Source organism: Oncorhynchus clarkii, chromosome 16 (assembly GCF_045791955.1).
Source record: "Oncorhynchus clarkii lewisi isolate Uvic-CL-2024 chromosome 16, UVic_Ocla_1.0, whole genome shotgun sequence".
Taxonomy (NCBI): Eukaryota; Metazoa; Chordata; class Actinopteri; order Salmoniformes; family Salmonidae; genus Oncorhynchus; species Oncorhynchus clarkii.
Genome location: NC_092162.1, coordinates 29,047,373 through 29,059,847, shown reverse-complemented (window position 1 = coordinate 29,059,847; position 12,475 = coordinate 29,047,373). Strand labels below are relative to the sequence as shown.

The 12,475-nt window shown below is 40.4% G+C and overlaps 1 pseudogene; it reads left to right on the top strand.

Annotated features, from left to right (window-relative positions):
* LOC139367293 (cadherin-23-like) overlaps window positions 1–10,616 on the top strand; it is a 187,209-nt pseudogene extending 176,593 nt beyond the window's left edge.
* Window positions 10,617–12,475: the final 1,859 nt, after the last annotated feature.

Below are 12,475 nucleotides of genomic sequence, written 5' to 3'. Positions count from 1 at the left end.
CAGTAAGAGCATGCTCTTCAAACAGTGGTTGATGCATGAAGTGAAATAGGGGCTCTTATTTTTATAGTGTAGCATATAAAACCGAGGTAAGCGGAAAGCGTGCAGCCTCCATTCACTATTCAAGTGCATACAGATGACATTCCTTTTTCCCCCTGTTCCTGCCCATTTGATAAAGGGCCATTCTAAATTGAATATATTTTACATATTAGTAGAGACAAGATTACATTGAAAATAGTCTGATGGGTGAAAATATGATCACTTGATGAGAGAAAAGCTGTGCAGCCTGAGGCAAGAAACAGAGCACACACTTTCTCAAATCATTGATAGCTTATCTGCATCATGCAGACCATATATGTTTTGATTTCTAAGACATTCTAATGTTTGTATCAGTCACAACTAAAGTTGACAAATAACTCTAAATCTAGCATATAGGACCTGTTTCAAATGATGACTTTGAAGCTACATAGCAACTTCATATGCGTACTTGCTTAGGAATGGGAAAAATATCCTTTCTATTTATTTCAGCTAAGTTCAATTATATTCTTCTTACTATAAAATCATATAATATAATGGAATGGAACTTATAAACATATATTTTCAGATAAGGAAACAAGCCTACAGCCTATGGCATGGAGCTTAGCCAGATAACATACAGTAGGCCAACTTGTATTCGGTACTTTTGAAATACGTTTTCTTCATATCATAATGTTTCTTTAGACATGATCAAAAGAAATAATGGATTTTTTGTGATGGTGTATATTCAATTGATTTATTGTACTTTTTTAAATGTACACTGAACAAAAATATAAATGCAACATGCAACCATTTTAAGGATTTTACTGAGTTACAGTTCATATAAGGAAATCAGTCAAATGAAATAAATGTATTAGGCCCTAATCTATGGATTTCACATGACTGGGAATACAGATATGCATCTGTTGGTTGCAGATAACTTTTTTTTAAAGTAGGGGCGTGAATCAGAAAACCAGTCAGTATCTGTTTGTGACCACCATTTGCCTTATGCAGGGCGAAACAAATCCTTCCCGTAGAGTTGATCAGGCTGTTGATTGTGGCCTGTGGAATGTTGTCCCACTCCTCTTAAATGGCTATTCGAAGTTTCTGGATATTTGCGGAACCCGGAACATGCTGTCGTACACGTAGATCGATAGCATCCCAAACATACTCAATAGGTGACATGTCTGGTGAGTATGCTGGCCATGGAAGAACTGGGACCTTTTCAGCTTTCAGGAATTGTGTACAGATTCTTGCGACATGGGGCCGTGCATTATCATGCTGAAACATGAGGTGATGGCGGCGGATGAATGGCACGACAATGGGTCTCGTCACAGTATCTCTGTGCATTCAAATTGTCATAGATGAAATGCAATTGTGTTCTTTGTCCATAGCTTATGCCTGCCCATACCATAACCCCGCCACCACCGTGGGGAACTATGTTCACAACGTTGACATCAGCAAACCGCTCGCCTACTTGCTCTCTGCCATCTGCCCGTTACAGTTGAAAATGGGATTCATCCTTCAAGAGCACACTTCTCCGGCGTGCCAGTGGACATCGAAGGTGAGCATTTGCCAACTGAAGTTGGTTACAATGCCAAACTGCAGTCAGGTCAAGTTTCTGTGCAAATCCACAGTTTCATCAGCTGGTCTCAGACGATCTCGCAGGTGAAGAAGTAAGATGTGGACATCCTGGGCTGGCGTGGTTAAACTTGGTCAGCGGTAGTGAGGCCAGCTGGATGTACTGACAAATTCTCTAAAATGACGTTGGTGGCAGCTTATGATAGAGAAATTAACATTACATTTTCTGGCACAGCTCTGGTAGATATTCCTGCAGTCAGCATGCCAATTGCACACTCCCTCAAAACTTGAGACTCTGGCTTTGTGTTGTGTGACAAAACTGCACATTTAGAGTGGCCTTTTTTTGTCCCCAGAACAAGGTGCATCTGTCAAATGATCAGGCTTGGAACCCCTTACAAAATACTTTTAAACTGGAACAACTTGTCCAATTGGTGTTTTTAAATCATTGATGAAGGATTTTGAGGCTGATTCCCTGACCTGTCAATGTTTTTAATTTACTGTTTTATGATTTTGTTATACTTTTGTGAATTCTGTTTTTTTTTTTACTATATTACCTGTAGTTTTTCATGTTGGCTGTCTGTTATTGTGTAATGACTTGGTACTGCCTATCTTGGCCAGGATGCTCTTGAAAGAGAGATTTCAAATCTCTATGAGCCCTTCCTGGTTAAATAAAAGTTAAATATATATATTTTTAAATGCTGTTTAAAGCATCTTGATATGTCACACCTTTCAGGTGGATGGATTATCTTGGCAAAGGATACATGCTCACTAACAGGGATGTAAACAAATTTGTACACAACATTTTAGAAAAGTACATTTTTTGTACGTATGGAACATTTCTGGAATATTTTATTTCAGCTCATGACACATGGAACCAACACTTTACTACTAGCTACTGTAGCTAGCTAAAAACATACGTGGGTGTGCATCATCTGCATCCTAGTACCTCCTTGCCTTTACCCTCTACGTTTAATCCATACCAAGGACAGAGGTCACCATCATCTATATCCTGACCTAGCAGTGAGAAGGTTACTTAGAACGGGTCCCAAATGACACCCTATTCCCTACATAATGCATTATTTTTGACCAGGGCTCATTTGGGATGCATACCCAGTTATCAGCACAGAGTCCACATAATAACTCTGGATTATTATTCATTACCATTCATTTCAATGACAGTAACTCACTCACACACACACACACACACACACACACACACACACACACACACACACACACACACACACATACACACACACCTTATACAGTAGATACAAGAAGTGCAAAAATAATACTGTGGAAAATCTATACTGTTTATAGACTGTGCTCACGAAATTGAGTTTTTGACACGTACGCCCCCGGTAATCTACTACATGATAAGTTTTCTTGGCGATGTTTGCAGTGTGTAGGGTCACACACAGAAAGACAGACAGACAGAGACACACACACTCTCACTATCTCCCACCACCCCACCACACACACACACACACACACACACACACACACACACACACACACACACACACACACACACACACACACACACACACACAGAGTGGCTGGCCATCTCCTCTGACTAAACAGATGTTTCTCCCAATCCTCCAGGCTCTGTCCATAAATACCTGTTCGAGCTCGGACAGCTTTATGGCTGACATACACACACAGTCCTGTGTCACCCTGCCTTATCATTCACTGCCTTCCCTCAAGGTCAGCACATGGCCAGAGCAGAATCATCACGCTAAAGCCCAACAGACAGCATCACACAGTCATCACATGTGTGTGCAAGTGCATGTGTGCATGTGAACGTACATGTAAAGCCCTGTACAAGATTCACGTGCGTACATACACTACTGTTCAAAAGTTTGGAGTCACTTAGAAATGTCCCTGTTTTTGAAAGAAAAGCACATTTTTGATACATTAAAATAACATCAAATTGATCAGAAATACAGTGTAGACATTGATAATGTTGTAAATGACTTTTGTAGCTGGAAACAGATGATTTTTAATGGAATATCTACATAGTTGTACAGAGGCCCATTATCAGCAACCATCACTCCTGTCTTCCAATGACACGTTGTGTTAGCTAATCCAAGTTTATCATTTTCTAAGGCTAATTGATCATTAGAAAACCCTTTTGCAATTATGTTAGCACAGCTGTAAACTGGCGTGCTGGTAAAAGAAGCAATACAACTGGCCTTCTTTCAACTAGTTGAGTCTCTGGACCATCAGAATTTGTGGGTTTGATTACAGGCTCAAAATGACTAAAAACAAAGACCTTTCTTCTGAAACTCGTTAGTCTAGTGAAGACGCGACTCTGGGATGCTGGCCTTCTAGGCAGAGTTGCAAAGAAAAATCCATATCTCAGACATATCTCAGAAAAACAATCAATCATAATCACTAGTTAACTACACATGGTTGATGATATTACTAGTTTATCTAGCCTGTCCTGCGTTGCATATAATCGATGCGGTGCACATTCGTGAAAAATGACTGTTGTTGCTCCAACGTGTACCTAAACATAAACATCAATGCCTTTCTTAAAATCAATACACAAGTATATATTTTTAAACCTGCATATTTAGTTAATATTGCCTGCTAACATGAATGTATTTTAACTAGGGAAAATGTGTCACTTCTCTTACAACGGAGTCAGGGTATATGCAGCAGTTTGGGCAACATGGCTCGTTGCGAACTGTGTGAAGACTATTTCTTCCTAACAAAGACAAAACAAAAGCGTATTTGCGGAAAAAAGCACAATCGTAACCATAAACATCAATGCCTTTCTTAAAATCAATACACAGAAGTATATCTTTTTAAACCTGCATATTTAGCTAAAATAAATCCAGATTAGCAGGCAATATTTAACTAGGTGAACTTGTGTCACTTCTCTTGCGTTCATTGCACGCAGAGTCAGGGTATATGCAACAGTTTGGGCCACCTGGCTCGTTGTGAACTCATTTGCCAGAATTTTACATAATTATGACATAACATTAAAGGTTGTGCAATGTAACAGGAATATTTAGACTTATGGCTGCGACCCGTTAGATAAAATACGGAACGGTTCCGTATTTCACTGAAATAATAAACGTTTTGTTTTTGAGATGATAGTTTCCGGATTCGACCATATTAATGACCTAAGGCTCGTATTTCTGTGTGTTTATTATATTATAATTAAGTCTATGATTTGATATTTGATAGAGCAGTCTGACTGAGCGGTGGTAGGCACCAGCAGGCTCATAAACATTCATTCAAACAGCACTTTCGTGCGCTTTGCCAGCAGCTCTTTGCAATGCTTTAAGCATTGCGCTGTTTATGACTTCAAGCCTATTAGCTCCCGAGATTAGGCTGGTGTAACCGATGTGAAATGGCTAGCTAGATAGCGGGGTGAGCGCTAATAGCGTTTCAAACGTCACTCGCTCTGAAACCTGGAGTGGTTGTTCCCCTTGCTCTGCATGGGTAACGCTGCTTCGAGGGTGGCTGTTGTCGATGTGTTCCCAGGTAGAAGCGAGGAGAGGGACGGAAGCTATACTGTTACACTGTCAATACTAAAGTGCCTACAAGAACATCCAATAGTCAAAGGTATATGAAATACAAATGGTATAGAGAGAAATAGTCCTATAATTCTTATAATAACTACAACCTAAAACTTATTACCTGGGAATATTGAAGACTCATGTTCTGAGCAAGGAACTTAAAAGTTAGCTTTCTTACATGGCACATATTGCACTTTTACTTTCTTCTTCAACACTTTGTTTTTGCATTATTTAAACCAAATTGAACATATTTCATTCTATATGTGAGGCTAAATTGATTTTATTGATGTATTAAGTTAAAATAAGTGTTCATTCAGTATTGTTGGAATTGTCATTATTACAAATAAAAGAAAAGTTTAAAATCGGCCGATTAATCGTTATCAGCTTTTTTTTTGGTCCTCCAATAAATCGGTATCGCCGTTGACAAATCATAATCGGTCGACCTCTAGTCTGTTTCTCAAACTATACACTCTAATGTACTTGTCCTCTTGCTCGGTTGTGCACGAGGCCTACCACTCCTCTTTCTATTCTGGTTAGCAATGATCCCCAACATCTTAATAGACCTTGAAGAATTATGAAAATATTAGAGACTCACCCAAGAAGACTTACAGTTGGAATAGCTGCCAAAGGTGTTTCTAACATGTATTGACTGTATTGAATACGAGTAACGAGTATATTTTAGTTATTTAATTTCTATCAAACAAAACAAAATATTTCTACCACTTTGACATTAGAGTATTTTGTGTAGATTGTTGACAAAAAATGATAATTAAATCAATTTTAATCCCAGTTTGTAACACAATAAAATGAGTGGTGGTCAGGCCGAATAGATATAATCATTTATACAACGCAAATTGAAAGGCACTTTTCACAGTGATTTTAAAAATCGCCAGAAATTTTATTGAAATGCCTTGTTTAGGCAATTATTTATGATTCAACTGATTATGGTTTATGTATGTACAGCCCTTACCCAATGCATTACGCCATTGCCCCCCCTCCACACCCATGCACACACAAACACATTCATGCATACACACACACACACACAGAAATACACACAGACTGTTTAATATTTATCTGCTGCTGTGTTACTAATCATTATCAATATTTATTGTGATTAAGTCTCTGTCCGGTTCTATCTTTCTCTCCATCTGTCTCTTTCTCTCCCTGGAGAATTTAGACTGGCATCTCCTATCAGTAAAATTGCTCATTGTTTTTTCTCTTCCATGGGTTTGAGTGTGTTTGTATTCTTTCATTTCTTATTTATTGCCTCCAATCACATTTTCAGTTCCTCTCTTTCCTTTAGCCATTGTAGCACTAATGGATTTCAGGGCCTGTCAATGTGTTTGAGAGAAACAGTGGGTGTTTGGAAAATATTTATTCACAATGGCCATTTTCTTCTCATTTTTTGTCCTATTATCCTGTTCTCCTCTCCAGTCCTTCAGTATTTTACCCTTCCTTCTCTAGAAATAGGAAAATCACTCATACATCTGAAGATACCTGTTGCTGGTGAATGGGAAATATTACACTGTAAAATGTACTTTCCGCTGTAAATTTCCAGCATTATACTGGCATCAGAGTTGCTAGGTTAATACTGTAAATAGGCTTTACTGCAGGGATGCTATAAAATGTTTTACATTAAGACATATTATACAATTACTTGTAATGAATGAATGCATTTAATTAATTTAAGAGAAGCAGGATTTGTATTTTATAGTATTTTACTGTAATTACATGAGATTGGTGCAAGCAGGTACTGTGTGTGTGTATATATATATATATATATATATATATATATAAATATATATATATATACAGTGCCTTGCGAAAGTATTCGGCCCCCTTGATCTTTGCGACCTTTTGCCACATTTCAGGCTTCAAACATAAAGATATAAACAAGTGGGACACAATCATGAAGTGGAACGACATTTATTGGATATTTCAAACTTTTTTAACAAATCAAAAACTGAAAAATTGGGCGTGCAAAATTATTCAGCCCCTTTACTTTCAGTGCAGCAAACTCTCTCCAGAAGTTCAGTGAGGATCTCTGAATGATCCAATGTTGACCTAAATGACTAATGATGATAAATACAATCCACCTGTGTGTAATCAAGTCTCCGTATAAATGCACCTGCACTGTGATAGTTTCAGAGGTCAGGCTCAGAAGAACAAGGAACACACCAGGCAGGTCCGAGATACTGTTGTGAAGAAGTTTAAAGCCGGATTTGGATACAAAAAGATTTCCCAAGCTTTAAACATCCCAAGGAGCACTGTGCAAGCGATAATATTGAAATGGAAGGAGTATCAGACCACTGCAAATCTACCAAGACCTGGCCGTCCCTCTAAACTTTCAGCTCATACAAGGAGAAGACTGATCAGAGATGCAGCCAAGAGGCCCATGATCACTCTAGATGAACTGCAGAGATCTACAGCTGAGGTGGGAGACTCTGTCCATAGGACAACAATCAGTCGTATATTGCAAAAATCTGGCCATTATGGAAGAGTGGCAAGAAGAAAGCCATTTCTTAAAGATATCCATAAAAAGTGTTGTTTAAAGTTTGCCACAAGCCACCTGGGAGACACACCAAACATGTGGAAGAAGGTGCTCTGGTCAGATGAAACCAAAATTGAACTTTTTGGCAACAATGCAAAACATTATGTTTGGCGTAAAAGCAACACAGCTCATCACACTGAACACACCATCCCCACTGTCAAACATGGTGGTGGCAGCATCATGGTTTGGGCCTGCTTTTCTTCAGCAGGGACAGGGAAGATGGTTAAAATTGATGGGAAGATGGATGGAGCCAAATACAGGACCATTCTGGAAGAAAACCTGATGGAGTCTGCAAAAGACCTGAGACTGGGACGGAGATTTGTCTTCCAACAAGACAATGATCCAAAACATAAAGCAAAATCTACAATGGAATGGTTCAAAAATAAACATATCCAGGTGTTAGAATGGCCAAGTCAAAGTCCAGACCTGAATCCAATCAAGAATCTGTGGAAAGAACTGAAAACTGCTGTTCACAAATGCCCTCCATCCAACCTCACTGAGCTCGAGCTGTTTTGCAAGGAGGAATGGGAAAAAATGTCAGTCTCTCGATGTGCAAAACTGATAGAGACATACCCCAAGCGACTTACAGCTGTAATCACAGCAAAAGGTGGCGCTACAAAGTATTAACTTAAGGGGGCTGAATAATTTTGCACGCCCAATTTTTCAGTTTTTGATTTGTTAAAAAAGTTTGAAATATCCAATAAATGTCGTTCCACTTCATGATTGTGTCCACTTATTGTTGATTCTTCACAAAAAAATACAGTTTTATATCTTTATGTTTGAAGCCTGAAATGTGGCAAAAGGTCGCAAAGTTCAAGGGGGCCGAATACTTTCGCAAGGCACTGTATATAACACACACACACAGTACCAGTCAAAAGTTTGGACACACCTACTCATTCAAGACTTTTTCTTTATTATGAAGACATCAAAACTATGAAATAATATATGGAATCATGTAGTAACCAAAAAAGTGTAAAACAAATATATTTTATATTCTTCAAAGTAGCCACCCTTTGCCTTTTAGACAGTTTAGCATTCTCTCAACCAGCTTCATGAGGTAGTCACCTGGAATGCTTTTTCAACAGTTTTGAAGGAGTTCTCACATGTGCTGAGCACTTGTTGGCTGCTTTTCCTTCACTCTGCGGTCCAACTTATCCCAAACCATCTCAATTGGATTGAGGTCGGGTGATTGTGGAGGCCAGGTCATCTGATGCAGCACTCCATCACTCTCCTTCTTGGTCAAATAGCCCTTTCTCGGCCTGGAGGTGTTGTTTGGGTTATTGTCGTCTTGAAAAACAAATGATAGTCCCACTAAGCTGAAACCAGATGGGATGGCGTGCAAAATGCTGTGGTAGCCATGCTGGTTAAGTGTGCCTTGAATTCTAAATAAATCAATGACAGTGTCACCAGCAAAGCACCCCACATCATCACACCTCCTCCTCCATGCTTCACCGTGGGAACCACACATGCAGAGATCATCCGTTCACCTAATCTGAGTCTCCCAAAGACATGGAGGTTGGAACCAAAAATCACAAATTAGGACTCATCAGACCAAAGGACAGATTTCCACCAGTTTATTGTCCATTGCTTGTGTTTATTGGCCCAAGCAAGTCTCTTCTGATAATTGGTGTCCTTTAGTAGTGGTTTCTTTGCAGTAATTTGACCATGAAAGCCTGATTCACACAGTCTCCCCTGAACAGTTGATGTTGAGATGTGTCTGTTACTTGAAATCTGTGAGGTGCAATCTGAAGGGCAGTTAATTGATTATTTCTGAGGCTGGTAACTCTAATGAATTATCCTTTGCAGCAGAGGTAATTATTGATTTTCCTTTCCTGTGGCAGTCCTCATCAGAGCCAGTTTCATCATAGCGCTTTATGGTTTTTGCAACTGCACGTGAAGAAACCTTCAAAGTTCTTGACATTTCTGGATTGACTGATATCCATGGCTTAAATTAATGATGGACTGTTGTTTCTCTTTGTTTAATTGAGCTGTTCTTGTCATAATATGGACTTTGTCTTTTACCAAATAGGGCTATCTTTTGTATACCACCCCTACCTAGTAACAACACAACTGATTGGCTCAAACGCATTAAGAAGGAAATACATTTCCACAAATTAACTTTTAACAAGGCACACCTTTTAATTGAAGTACCAGTCACTGACTCAATAGGAAGTGGTCTGAGGATGCAGATGCAGATGCTAAGCTACAGCACTGTTTTGCTTGCACAGACTAAAATATGTTCCGGCATACTTCCAATGGCATTGTGGAGTACACCGCATTAGTTACTGCCTTCATCAATAAGTGTATTGATGACTTTGTCCCCACAGTGACTGTACCCCAACCAGAAGCCATGGAATACAGGCAATATCCACACTGAGCTTAAGGGTAGATCTGCCGCTTTCATTGAGCGGGACTCCAACCCGGATGCTTATAAGAAATCCAGCTAAACCCTTCTACGAACCATCAAACAGGCAAAGCGTCAATACAGAACTAAGATTGAATCGTACTACACCGGCTCTGACACTCGTCGGATGTGGCAGGGCTTGCAAACTATTATGGACTGCAAAGGGAAGCACAGATGCAAGCTGCTCAGTGCCACAAGCCTACCAGACGAGCTAAATAACTTCTATGCTCGCTTTGAGGCAAGCAACACTGAAGCATGCATGAGACCATCAGCTGTTCCGTACGACTGTGTGATCAAGCTCTCCGTAGCTGATGTGAGTAAGACCTTTAGACAGGTCAACATTCACAAGATCGCAAGGCTAGATGTATTACCTGGACGTGTATTCCGAGCATGTGCTGATCAACTGGCAAGTGTCTTCATTGACATTTTCAACCTCTCACTGATCGAGTCTGTAATACCAACATGCTTCAAGCAGACCACCATAGTCCCTTTGCCCAAGAACACCATGGTAACCTTCCTAAATGACTACTAACCTGTGGCACTCATGTCTGTAGTCATGAAAGGCTGGTCATGGCTCACATAAACACCATCATCCCAGAAACCCTAGATCCACTACAATTTGCATACCGCCCAACAGATCCACAGATAATGCAATCTCTATTGCACTCCACAATGTCCTTTCCCACCTGGCCAAAAGGAACACCTATGTGAGAATGCTATTCATTGACTAGAGCTCAGTGTTCAACACCCAATTGCCCTCAAAGTTCATCACTAAGCTAAGGACCCTGGGACTAAACACCACCTTTGCAACTGGATCCTGGACTTCCAGACGGGCCACGCTGCCATGATGATCCTCAACACAGGGGCCCCTCAGGGGTGCGTGCTCAGTCCCCTCCTGTACTCCCTGTTCACCCACGACTGCATGGCCAAGCACGACTCCAACACCATCATTAAGTTTGCAGACGACACAACAGTGATCACCGATAACGATGAGACAGCCTATAGGGAAGAGGTCAAAGACCTGGCAGTGTGGTGCCAGGATAACAACCTCTCTCTCAACGTGATCAAAAAGGAGATGGTTGTGGACTACAGAAAACGGAGGACCGAGCATGCCCCCATTCTCATCTATGGGGCTGTAGTAGAACAGGTTGGGAACTTCAAGTTCCTTGGTGTCCACATCACCAACAAACTAACCTGGTCCAAACACACCAAGACAGTCGTAAAGAGGGCACGACACCTCCTATTCACTGAGAAGATTTGGCACAGGTCCTCAGATCTTCAAAAAGTTATACATCTGCACCATCGAGAGCACTGGTTGCATCACCGCCTGGTATCGCAACTGCTCCGCCTCTGACCGCAAGGCACTACAGAACGTAGTGCGTACGGCCCAGTACATCACTGGGGCCAAGCTTCCTGCCATCCAGGACCTCTATACCAAGAGGAAGGCCCAAAAAATTGCCAAGGACCCCAGCCACTCTAGTCATAGATTGTTCTCTCTGCTACCACATGGCAAGCGGTAGCAGAGCGCCAAGTCTAGGTCCAAAAGAGAGCTTTTACCCCCAAGCCATAAGACTCCTGAATAGCTAATCAAATGGCTACCCAGACTATTTGCATTGTACCCACCCCACCCCCCATTTCTACACTGCTGCTATGCTCTATTTATTATCCATGCATAGTCACTTTACCTCTACCTACATGTACATATTACCTCAATTAACCGGTGCCCCCGCACATTGACTCTGTACCGAAACCTCCTCCTGTTGTATTCTGTGCATGTGACATAACATTTGATTTGATTAAGGCAAAGGATGGCTACTATCTCAAATATAAAATATATTTTGATTTGTTTAGCACTTTTTTGGTTAATACATGATTCATATGTTATTTTATAGTGTTGATGTCTTCACTATAATTGTACAATGTAGAAAATACTAAAAATAAATAAAAACCCTGGAATGAGAAGGTGTGTTCAAACTTTTGACCGGAACTGTGTGTGTGTGTGTGTATATATACACTGCTCAAAAAAATAAAGGGAACACTTAAACAACACAATGTAACTCCAAGTCAATCACACTTCTGTGAAATCAAACTGTCCACTTAGGAAGCAACACTGATTGACAATACATTTCACATGCTGTTGTGCAAATTGAATAGACAACAGGTGGACATTATAGGCAATTAGCAAGACACCCCCAATAAAGGAGTGGTTCTGCAGGTGATAACCACAGACCACTTCTCAGTTCCTATGCTTCCTGGCTGATGTTTTGGTCACTTTTGAATGCTGGCGGTGCTGTCACTCTAGTGGTAGCATGAGACGGAGTCTACAACACACACAAGTGGCTCAGGTAGTGCAGCTCATCCAGGATGGCACATCAATGCGAGCTGTGGCAA